The following is a 12,497-nucleotide window of genomic DNA, read 5'->3' on the forward strand; positions in this document are numbered from 1 at the left end:
CTGGTTGTTGCTCCCAGAACTGTGGCAGTTTCAGCATGACGGCGTTCATGTCCATGTCGAATCTTCCATGAAAATCGTTCGTAGAAGTCGGGGTCACCAATGTAGGAACGGAGGTTCCTATCAAAAAGACTGAGTTCGACTCAGGCAATTAAAATAATGAACTTTAATGAAACCAAACGAGTTTAAACTGGAAACTGCTGGAACACATCAATAACAGGTCTACTCTCCTTGAGGGCTCCACGAGGACTGATCCTCTGGTCAGAAGACTGACGTCATGACGTCATCATGTTCTTCCCGCCATTGGGACATCACGTGACTAACGGCATGATGTCATTACGTTGAAACCGTGCTGTAAAGGTAACTAGGTATTGTACAGTCAAACAGTGTAATTAAAGGTACAGGCACAGACAGTAACTACATTGCTGTTAAAGGAATTATGTACAACTGCTCTGAGTCCTTTGGTGGCTCCGCCACAACATTATATAAATGCAAGTTGTTGTTGATTTATGTTAATCAGAAAATCTGTAAAAATTAAACCTATTAATTAACATGCTCTTTTTCCCACGCACACAAACTGATAAGCATAGGCCACAATAAAGCCTTGTTAGGCTTAATGATTGCAGTAATAAGGAGCAGACACCTAGGCCTAGCATAGCCAGGAGCACTGGGAGTCCAATACCCGGAGCAAGGAATGATCGATGAGTAGACTGAACCAACAAGTTGGCCTACTTTAGTCAGTAATAACTGATTATTAACACTGCAGTGAATTGAGCCAAGCTTTCAATGGAATTGGTTAGTTTGAGTAAACTATTCCCCCTTGTCCTTCTCAACTTGTCTGCAGCCGTTGACACGGTTGACCACTCCAAAGCCTCTTCACTGTCGTCCAATTGGGTGGGACTGCACTTGCCTGGTTCCATTCTTATCTATCTAATCATAGCCAGGGAATCACCTGAACCACGGCTTCTCTTCCCACTCCCGCATCAATATCTCTGGTGTCCCCCAAGGATCTATCCTTGGCCCCCTCCTATTTCTCATCTACATGTTGCCTCTTGGTGACATCATCCAAAAACACAGCATCAGTTTCCACATGTACGCTGACGACACCCAGCTCTACCTCACTACCTCTTCTCTTGACCCCTCCACGGTGTCTAAATTGTCAGACTGCTTGTCCAACATACAATTCTGGATGAGCAAAAATGTTCTCCAATTAAGTATTGGGATGACCAAAGCTTTTGTATTCGGCCCCTGCCACGAACTCTGTTCCCTATTCCCTGACTCCATCCCTCTCCCTAGCATCTGTCTGAGGCTGAACCAGACTGTTTGCAACCATGGTGTTATATTTGACCCTGAAATGAGTTTCTGACCACATATCCACAGCATATCAAAGACCGCCTACTTCCACCTCCATAACATCGCCCGTCTCTGCCCTTGCCTCAGCTCATCCGCTGCTGAAACCCTCATCCATGCCTTTGTTACGTCTAGACTTGACTATTCCAACTCCTGGCTGGCCTCCCACATTCCACCCTACGTAAACTTGAGGTCATCCAAAACTCGGCTGCCCATGTCCTAACTCGCACCAAGTCCCATTCACCCATCACCCCTGTGCTCACTGACCTACATTGGCTCCCGGTTAAGCAATGCCTCGATTTCAAAATTCTCATTCTTGTTTTCAAATCCCTCCATGCCCTCGTCCCTCCCTATCTCTGTAATCTCCTCCAGCCCCTCAACCCCCCGAGATATCTGCGCTCCTCTAAATCTGTCCTCTTGAGCACCCTGATTATAATCGCTCAGCCATCGGTGGCTGTGCCTTCTGTTGCCTAGGCCCTAAACTCTGGGACTCCCTCCCTAAGCCTCTCTGTCTCTCTACCTCTTTTAAGATGCTCCTTAAAACCTACCTCTTTCATCTGCCCTAATTTCTTATGTGGCTCGGTGACAATTTTTCGTCTTATGACACTCCTGTGAGGCGCCTTGGGACATTTTACTATGTTAAAGGCGTTTTATAAATACATGTTGTTGTTGATGCTCAAGAGGGAGGGTTTTGTGTAGACATTGTAGAGATGGTGCAGAGATTATGTGCAACTTTCAGCAACATTTCAGCAGGTTTGTGGGAACTAATACAGATCCAGGTGATATATGTGCGAATATATATGAGGTTGGTGTCTGCACTTGAGTCCCAGGGACTGAGCGGACAGAGGGGAATGGTATTGCCGAAATGGAAACAAAGTCCAATTTGCTAGCTACGCTCTTTACTGTAATAAAGAAGCATTCTTAAGAATAGGATCGATTGTGACCATTGCTTCACTGTTTAAATCAGAGATATTTAGTTCTGAATACTCCCAGCATAACTAAAACAGTAGGGGCGCAGATCCCTGAGGAGGCCTTGAGGGGCTGGCTCTTGGGGAGGTGGGGGAGGGGAAGCGGAGAGTCCACCCGCCCATTGCCTTTGACCCTGATTCCATCCAAAAACAAGGAGTCGGGGGTCATTTCAATATTTTGGCCAGGCATCTGTACCATTCCTGGAGCAACTCGGAAGATCATCTGAGTGAGAGGGAGCAGCGAGAGGAATTTTGCTGTGGCAACTCGGAGCGCGGGGAGGGTTGGGGCAGGCCGAGAAATTTGAAAATCTGCGTGATTGCTTCTTCCCCAGTTGAATAGCCTGCTGCCAACCACCATCCAGACACGAAGAAGGGCCTTTAGAATGAGGCACTGCGGCTTGCTGATCCCGTGGAACCGTACCCCACTGATAGCATCTTCATGAGAATTCAAGTAAAGACTGAAAGAGAAAAATAAAGACATTGAATTGTATACGTTGTTGTTTTATTGCTCATTTATTTCTGTTTTTAACTGTGTGTGAGAGAGTGCACCAAATTGGCCCTGTCCCCCGATACCTACGCACAAGGACCAACTCTGAACTGGTTTCAGCCACAGATTGATTAAGCCCTGGTAACACGTCAGGATCTGTTGCCAAACTATTGCTCACAAGTGTGAACAGTACCAACGTTAAACTTGCTGTGAATCTACTGACCACACAAACCTGAGGTAAATGACCCTTCAAGAATAAACGTCAGCACTTTTACCAGCCTGTAGCCTCTTACTTCTGATCACCGTTCCATTAAGTCTGTCAGTATAAATAGTGGGCTATTGATGTTATGTAAAGCAGCAAGTTGCAATTATTCTCTATGAATAAACCTTTCTAGAAGCTGGTAGAAGTGAAGTAAACTCTCCCCCTCCTCCCCGCTGCATCATTAATTCCACGGACCCAGTTAATTTTTCCTCCTGTTCCCGCACTGTTAATGCTAATAGGATGGAGAAGAGACTGGGCCCGTTTATCATGAATCAATCTACAAAAAACTTCTCTGTTCCACGTCAGCGACAAGGAATCCACATGCCTAATTTTAACTCTCTTCCCCCTGACCTCCAGGGCATCGTGGGAGGAACATTGGGCGAGCGTACTGTTGACATTCATCTTGCAAATGACTGCACAAGAGACTGCGTTCAGTGAAAGCTACAGATTGTGCAGAGGGGGAAGGGAGAGAGAGAGGAGACAGAGAGGGAGGGTTGTAGGCAGAACACTGATCTTAGCCAGTGCAGGACAGTGTGACAGTCTTTCATACATAAGCAAATTGCTGATAAATTATGCACACTGAACGGCACAGAGTCAGCTCCTAGCTCGTTCAGTGTTATTCGGTAGTGGGAAGCAGGAACCAAGGCTTGTCAGCAGTGATGCAGAGAGAGAGAGGCTTGATTTGAGAAGGGTCGCTCTGGTGTGAGGGAGAAAAATAACACCAGGCTCGGGATTCCTGGCACTTTCTCAATGTCACGATCCACTACACAAGAAATCTATCTAATCAGGTTCCTTTCTCTCGGGGAGGGAAGATTACAAATAGCTTTTCATCGCGAGCAGTGAGCAATTGGGAAGATACGCCAGTGTACTGAGTCCCGAGGAAAAAAAAAACAAGCACCGGGTAAGGCAAACGTGCAATTTTACTTGAATCAGCTTAACTTGAGGGGTTGCATAGCAGCAGAGGCCGGGCTGGAAATGACAAAGACAAGTGATTTAAAAAAAAAGATGCATAATGTCCTTCTCCTTCCTTAGTTGTATTTGTGCTCTGACTAATTGTATCATACCAGACACTCTCATCCTTATTTCAGTCCTATTGTCGGGGTTTGATTTCAGCATTCTGTTGGAGTTTTATATATATTTTGAATCGAGGATTTCTGTTCTTTGAAAGTAGACAGGTTCCTGAGTATTGAGATCTGCAAGGATTGATGAATGGAGCCTCCAGGGGTGTTCTGGACAGGCGAGGCCGGTGGGGAGGGGGGCACAGTTGTCAGATAACCGGGCCTGTCTTGTTTTGAGATGTTTAGAAGCGTTTGAACTTTATTTGAATGCTGTGCTGCGGTTACACGGAACCTTTGAAGAGAGGCTGGAAGAGATGAGCCCCCGTGCTTGGCTTTCAGTTTGTGCTGGAGCTGTGCGAGTCACATCCACTCTGTCTTTATGGAGGGGGTGACGGATTCAGATTCCACACCCCCACCCCCTTTTAACGAAATTCACAACTTGTTGTTGTTCCAACAATCCTGTCCGCTTCAGATATTTTGATAGATATATTTACACAAAGCGGAGGTGCAACCACTTGCAGTGGGTAGGGGGGCAATTTCCAGGTTTGGAGAGGGGAAAGAGCCCCCTCACCACCTCTATGATTGCTCCCGAGCTGAGAAAAGCACCAATTTGACGTGAAAAAGCGCGCGGCAAAGTTTTTCCCCCTTCGTTTGCCAAGCCCGGCGACAGAAAGCGCTTTGAAATGCCGAGTCCATGTGACGGACATGGCGCTTCTGAGCCTGCTGGACAAGCTCACTCCCCGGGCCGGACACACAGCGCCGGCTCTGTGAGGGACCCGGGCGGGGGATTACAAAGAGCGAGCTGTCAAAAGTTACCGGGGGGATATCTCAACTAATGGACCCCTGAAAGGGTAGACCTGAACACAGGGCAGGTGCTTTGTGGTCAGCCCATTGGAGCTTTCAAGATAAGTGAGCGTGTTCAGGCCTTTCACTGAAAGCTTCCTCTGCAACCAGAAGCGTCACCTGAAATCTTTGTTTTTGTTTAAAAAGTCAATACAATATAAAAAAATAAAAGTTGAAGCAGGTGGTTTAAGTTAACAGTAGGTGGCAGCAATGAGCCAGTACCAGACCCTGGGGGGTGAGAATAAATAAATATATATAATTGTCAATAAAAATCTAACATCACACGCTGGAATAGTTCCCAATCAGCAGCAAGCTCTCCACTAAATCGTCACCACCTGCTTTGTGGTTTACGGTAACCAAGAGTTGGGTGGTGGGGGGTGCTAGTGTTTTCAATTTTCACTAATGAATGATCTACAGTAAATAAACTCAACGCGAAGACATTTCAACGAAAAATACACTTGTATCACATGTTGAGGGTGTGTGTGTGAGAGAGAGAAGGGGTGAGGGTCGATGGGGTTATCGCAACCAAGCCATTTGTTAGCCCTGCACTGATGCCCAGGAAGGGAAGTTAGCGGTGTGCTATACTGTGGTGCTGAGTGTGTGTTGGATGATGCTCAGGCTGCTTGCTGTTCATTAAATAGTCAATTACTGACTCACTCTGTAACACCAGAGGCTCCTCGATACGGAGAGTGCCTGAGATTTTAATTAAGTGCCCATTCCACCGCACAACGTGGTATCAGAGTTTTCAATGACACTCCCTGAAGGGAATTAAAATAAGATCTGCAGTTGCAATTTTTTTTACCTTTTTGTGTGTCATCATAATTAATATATATTGAATTTGATGAAGAGGAGTGTGTGAATGGATTGTGGCAGTCAATGTTAATTCAGTGTGCCGATGGAAGCAGGTCATTTTACAGATACAGTCAGCTTTCAGAGAAGGCTGCAGTACAAAAATAAATCTACCACAAGGTACGTTTAGTGATATATAGAAAAAAATCCAAATTGTCTCAAATATATTTGTTGCAAGCTGACTTCTAAATATACAGATTTACAAAGTATGTGCTGTACTTGATTGTAAAACACTCCCGAGATCAGTGAATAAACTCTTGGAATCAACATTTTTCATTATCCTTTCAGGACCCTTCAATCGGGATAAAATACTCAATGCGTTTGGATATCAATAGGAAATGGTCAGGAGGGTTTACTGAGTGACAGTGTGAGGGAGCTGGATTAACATCAGTAGAGATACAGTCAGTAACACAGGGTGTTGGGGGAGGGGTTACTGAGTGACAGTGTGAGGGAGCTGGATTAACATCAGTAGAGATACAGTCAGTAACACAGGGTGCTGGGGGAGGGGTTACTGAGTGACAGTGTGAGGGAGCTGGATTAACATCAGTAGAGATCCAGTCAGTAACACAGGGTGTTGGGGGTGGGGTTACTGAGTGACAGTGTGAGGGAGCTGGATTAACATCAGTAGAGATACAGTCAGTAACACAGGGTGTTGGGGGAGGGGTTACTGAGTGACAGTGTGAGGGAGCTGGATTAACATCAGTAGAGATACAGTCAGTAACACAGGGTGCTGGGGGAGGGGTTACTGCATGGCTGTGTGAGGGAGCTGGATTAACATCAGTAGAGATACAATCAGTAACATAGCGTTGAGATACCGCGGCAAACGTGGGAGTCGAGACCAGAGTTGGTGAAACACAACTGCTTTAATCAACCTCATGGCAAAGAGAGACTGGAAAAGCCCGCGCAACCACTTAAATACTCCCCAGACAGCAAGTGCTCCCAGCAGCCTGTCCCTGCGGGAAACAAGTTGCTGGAGGAAAAGGCCCCCGGCTGGGGGCGTCTGCTTAAACTGTCCGTGCCGCCGTGAGTGGATTATGTCCAGTGGTGGCGTGTCGCCACAATAGGGTGCTGGGGGAGGGGTTACTGAGTGACGGTGTGAGGGAGCTGGATTAACTTCATTGGAGATACAATCAGTAACACAGGGTGCTGAGGAAGGGGTTACTGAGTGACAGTGTGAGGGAGCTGGGTTAACGTCAGTACAGATACAGTCAGTAACACAGGGTGCTGGGGGAGATGTTACTGAGCGACAGTGTGAGGGAGCTGGATTAACATCAGTAGAGATACAGTCAGTAACACAGGGTGCTGGGGAGAGGGGTTACTCAGTGACAGTGTGAGGGAGCTGGATTAACATCAGTAGAGATACAGTCAGTAACACAGGGTGCTGGGGGAGGGGTTACTGAGTGACTGTGTGGGAGCTGGATTAACATCAGTAGAGATACAGTCAGTAACACAGGGTGCTGGGGGAGGGGTTACTGAGTGACAGTGTGTGGGAGCTGGATTAACATCAGTAGAGATACAGTCAGTAACACAGGATGCTGGGGGAGGGGTTACTGAGTGACAGTGTGAGGGAGCTGGATTAACATCAGTAGAGATACAGTCAGTAGCACAGGGTGTTGGGGGAGGGGTTACTGAGTGACAGTGTGAGGGAGCTGGATTAGCATCAGTAGAGATACAGTCAGTAACACAGGGTGCTGGGGAGAGGGGTTACTGAGTGACAGTGTGAGGGAGCTGGATTAACATCAGTAGAGATACAGTCAGTAACACAGGGTGCTGGGGGAGGGGTTACTGAGTGACAGTGTGAGGGAGCTGGATTAACATCAGTAGAGATACAGTCAGTAACACAGGGTGCTGGGGAGAGGGGTTACTGAGTGACAGTGTGAGGGAGCTGGATTAACATCAGTAGAGATAGTCAGTAACACAGGGTGCTGGGGGAGGGGTTACTGAGTGACAGTGTGAGGGAGCTGGATTAACGTCAGTAGAGATAGTCAGTAACACAGGGTGCTGGGGGAGGGGTTACTGAGTGGCTGTGTGAGGGAGCTGGATTAACATCAGTAGAGATACAGTCAGTAACACAGGGTGCTGGGGGAGAGGTTACTGAGTGACAGTGTGAGGGAGCTGAATTAGCATCAGTAGAGATACAGTCAGTAACACAGGGTGCTGGGGGAGGGGTTACTGAGTGACAGTGTGAGGGAGCTGGATTAACATCAGTAGAGATACAGTCAGTAACACAGGGTGCTGGGGGAGGGGTTACTGAGTGACAGTGTGAGGGAGCTGGATTAACATCAGTAGAGATACAGTCAGTAACACAGGGTGCTGGGGGAGGGGTTACTGAGTGACAGTGTGAGGGAGCTGAATTAACATCAGTAGAGATACAGTCAGTAACACAGGGTGCTGGGGGAGAGGGTTACTGAGTGACAGTGTGAGGGAGCTGGATTAACATCAGTAGAGATACAATCAGTAACATAGGGTGCTGGGGGAGGGGTTACTGAGTGACAGTGTGAGGGAGCTGGATTAACATCAGTAGAGATACAGTCAGTAACACAGGGTGCTGGGGGAGGGGTTACTGAGTGACAGTGTGAGGGAGCTGGATTAACATCAGTAGAGATACAGTCAGTAACACAGGGTGCTGGGGAGAGGGGTTACTGAGTGACAGTGTGAGGGAGCTGGATTAACATCAGTAGAGATACAGTCAGTAACACAGGGTGCTGGGGGAGGGGTTACTGAGTGACAGTGTGAGGGAGCTGGATTAACATCAGTAGAGATACAATCAGTAACATAGGGTGCTGGGGGAGGGGTTACTGAGTGACAGTGTGAGGGAGCTGAATTAACTTCATTGGAGATACAGTCAGTAACACAGGGTGCAGGGGGAGAGGTTACTGAGTGACAGTATGCGGGAGCTGAATTAACATCAGTAGAGATACAGTCAGTAACACGGTGCTGGGGAAGGGGTAACTGAGTGACAGTGTGAGGGAGCTGGATTAACATCAGTAGAGATACAGTCAGCAACACAGGGTGCTGGGGGAGGGGTTACTGAGTGACAGTGTGAGGGGGCTGGATTAACATCAATAGAGATACAGTCAGTAACACAGGGTGCTGTGGGAGGGGTTACTGAGTGACAGTGTGAGGGAGCTGGATTAACATAATTGGAGATACAGTCAGTAACACAGGGTGCTGGGGGAGAGGTTACTGAGTGACAGTATGCGGGAGCTGAATTAACATCAGTAGAGATACAATCAGTAACACGGTGCTGGGGAGGGGTAACTGAGTGACAGTGTGAGGAAGCTGGATTAACGTCAGTACAGATACAGTCAGTAACACAGGGTGCTGGGGGAGAGGTTACTGAGTGACAGTGTGGGGGAGCGGGATTAACATCAGTAGAGATACAGTCAGTAACACAGGGTGCTGCGGGAGGGGTTACTGAGTGACAGTGTGAGGGAGCTGGATTAACATAATTGGAGATACAGTCAGTAACACAGGGTGCTGGGGGAGGGGTTACTGAGTGACAGTGTGGGGGAGCTGGATTAACATCAGTAGAGATAGTCAGTAACACAGGGTGCTGGGGGAGGGGTTACTGAGTGACAGTGTGAGGGAGCTGGATTAATATCAATAGCGATTAAGACCATAATTCTGACAACATTTAGTCAATAATGTAATTTAAACTGCTTGATAATTCAGCATAGCATGGAACATTTCTGAATGATGTCAACAAAGGAATTTTGCATTAATCATCCTTTTGCATAGCTCGTTAGTTTTCAGAAGGGGTATTGATGGCAAGACCCACTTTAAGGGGTCCTAATGGCACGACTGCCTGTTTTAAATGGGTCCTGCTGGTGAGCCTCCCTCTTTTGAAGAGGCCCCAATGCTGTAATTTCCTCTTTAAAAAGTGACTTTTTAAAATGGACAGCCCCTCCTCACCAAAGGGGATTTTAATGCAGAAGGCCTCTTGTCTTTTGATGTACTGTAAATTACAGCAAATTTGTGGTAAATTCTACCACAAACAGAGCAGCTAACATTATTCCCCTTCCTGTGCCTCAGAAAAATGGTCATGACTGAAGAAAACCCAGCGCTTCTCCCGGTATTAGCTTGCTTTCTTTTTGATGATTCAGTTAAAATGGCCCTTTAAAGACATTGTTGGGTTAACTGTGACCTCTCTGGCAGGTGTGAAAATGAGAGTGGGGTGGGGCTGTTGGTTTTGCATGTTAGAACAGTCTCTTTTAGCAGCATAGGAATTGCCAGATAACAAAAGACCATGGTCCATCTAGTTCACCTTTTACCAACCTGGTAATCACATGATACGACGATACTGGCGTTGTTGACTAATCACAACAATCAATCTCTATCAATACAGTCAGGAGGGAGTGGCCCAGGGAGTCTTCAACATTGACTCCGGACCCTGTGAAGTCTCATGGCTTCAGGTCAAGCATGGGCAAGGAAACCTCCTGCTGATTACCACCTACCGCCCTCCCTCAGCTGATGAATCAGTACTCCTCCATGTTGAACACCACTTGGAAGAAGCACTGAGAGTAGCAAGGGCACAGAATGTACTCTGGGTGGGGGACTTCAATGTCCATCACCAAGAGTGGCTCAGTAGCACCCCTACTGACTGAGCTGGCCGAGTCCTGAAGGACATAGCTGCCAGTCTGGGCCTGCAGCAGGTGGTGAGAGAACCAAAACAAGGGGAAAAACCTACTTGATCTCGTCCTCACCAATCTACCTGTTGCAGATGCATCTGTCCATGACAGCACTGGCAGCAGTGACCACCGCACAGTCATTGTGGAGACGAAGTCCCGTCTTCACACTGAGGACACCCTCCATCGTGTTATGTGGCACTACCACCATGCTAAATGGATAGATTCAGAACAGATCTAGAAGTTCAAAACTGGGCATCCATGAGGCGCTGTGGGCCATCAGAAGCAGAATTGTATTCTACCACAATCTGTAATCTCATGGCCCAGCATATCCCTCACTCTACCATTATCATCAAGCCAGGGGACGAACCCTGGTTCAATAAGGAGTGCAGAAGAGCATGCCAGGAGTAGAACCAGGCGTACCTAAAATTGAGGTGCCAACCTGGGGAAGCTGCAACACAGGACTACATGCATGCCAAACAGTGGAAGCAGCATGCTATAGACAGAGCTAAGCAATCCCACAATCAACGGATCAGATCAAAGCTCTGCAGTCCTGCCACATCCAGTCATGACTGGTGGTGGACCATTAAACAACTAACGGGAGGAGGAGGCTCCATGAATATCCCCATCCTCAATGATGGCGGAGCCCAGCACGTGAGTGCAATAGACAAGGCTGAAGCATTTGCAACCATCTTCAGCCAGAAGTGCCGCGTGGATGATCCATATTGGCCCCTTTCTGAGATCCCCAACATCACAGAAGCCAGTCTTCAGCCAATTTGATTCACTCCACGTGATATCAAGAAATGGCTGAGTGCACTGGATACAGCAAAGGCTATGGGCCCCGACAACATCCTGGCTGTCGTGATGAAGACTTGTGCTCCAGAACTAGCCGCGCCTCTAGCCAAGCTGTTCCAGTACAGCTACAACACTGGCACCTACCCGACAATGTGGAAAACTGCCCAGGTATGTCCTGTACACAAAAAGCAAAACAAATCCAATCCGACCAATTACCGCCTAATCAGTCTACTTTCAATCATCAGCAATGTAATGGAAGGTGTCAGTGACAGTGCTATCAAGCAGCACTTACTCACCAATGCTCAGTTTGGGTTCCACAAGGACCACTCAACTCCAGACCTCATTACAGCCTTGGTCCAAACATGGACAAAAGAGCTAAATTCCAGAGGTGAGATGAGAGTGACTGCCCTTGACATCAAGGCAGTATTTGAGCGAGTGTGGCATCAAGGAGCCCTAGTAAAACTGAAGTCAATGGGAATCAGCGGGAAAACTCTCCACTGGCTGGAGTCATACAAACGAAGGTGGTTGTGGTTGTTGGAGGTCAATCATCACAGCCCCAGGACATTGCTGCAAGAGTTACTCAGGGCAGTGTCCTAGGCCCAACCATCTTCAGTTGCTTCATCAATGACCTTCCCTCCATCATAAGATCAGAAATGGGAGTGTTCACTGATGACTGTGTGATGAAATATTCCATTCATCACTGCCTGTGACTGTGGTCGGTTTCAGTTTCATTTCCCTTCCCCCAGTTCCGTTTCCTCACCATTGTATTGTATATTGGAATGTGTTGTGTGTAGGGCCCCGCCCATACCTGGCCCCTATGTAAGCAAGCTCAGTCTGGCCTCATATCCAGTACTGCAGCCCTCCGGATGGAAGATACCTCTCTCCACTACGTGTTACCTTCTAAGTTAATAAAAGCCTTGTTTTGTTTCGCTAATATCGAGTCTCGGAATTATTGAGGCACATCAATTTTATTAACTTATTTTTCAACACAATGGATCAACTCCTGAAACCCGAACGTTTGGATTTGGATCAGCATGCTCCGGACGCATCAGCACACTTCGGACACTGGTTTATGTGTATGGAATTCTTCCTGGACAATTCCGCAGCCGTCAAAGACGCTACGGACGCTGCGAGTATGAAACTCGGAATTCTGCGGAATTGGGTAAGCCACCGGTTTTACCCCCTCATCCAAGACGCCGACACGTACCTGGCCGCCTGCGACATCTTAAAGGTGCGTTACCAGCAGCCTACAAATGAGGT

General features: G+C 47.5%; 1 protein-coding gene across 1 annotated transcript in view; it reads left to right on the top strand.

The window, feature by feature from the left end:
• Positions 1-3,543: 3,543 nt before the first annotated feature.
• The window catches only part of LOC147109588 (transmembrane protein 121), a 179,782-nt gene continuing 170,828 nt past the window's right edge, over positions 3,544-12,497 (top strand). Inside the window, exon 1 of the mRNA XM_086003645.1 lies at positions 3,544-3,965. The gene's annotated coding sequence lies outside the window, so the exon portion shown is untranslated. The remainder of the gene's footprint in view (positions 3,966-12,497) is intronic.

Source organism: Somniosus microcephalus, chromosome 12 (genome assembly GCF_052327205.1).
Source record: "Somniosus microcephalus isolate GS21.2 chromosome 12, FLI_Smic_1.0, whole genome shotgun sequence".
Taxonomy (NCBI): Eukaryota; Metazoa; Chordata; class Chondrichthyes; order Squaliformes; family Somniosidae; genus Somniosus; species Somniosus microcephalus.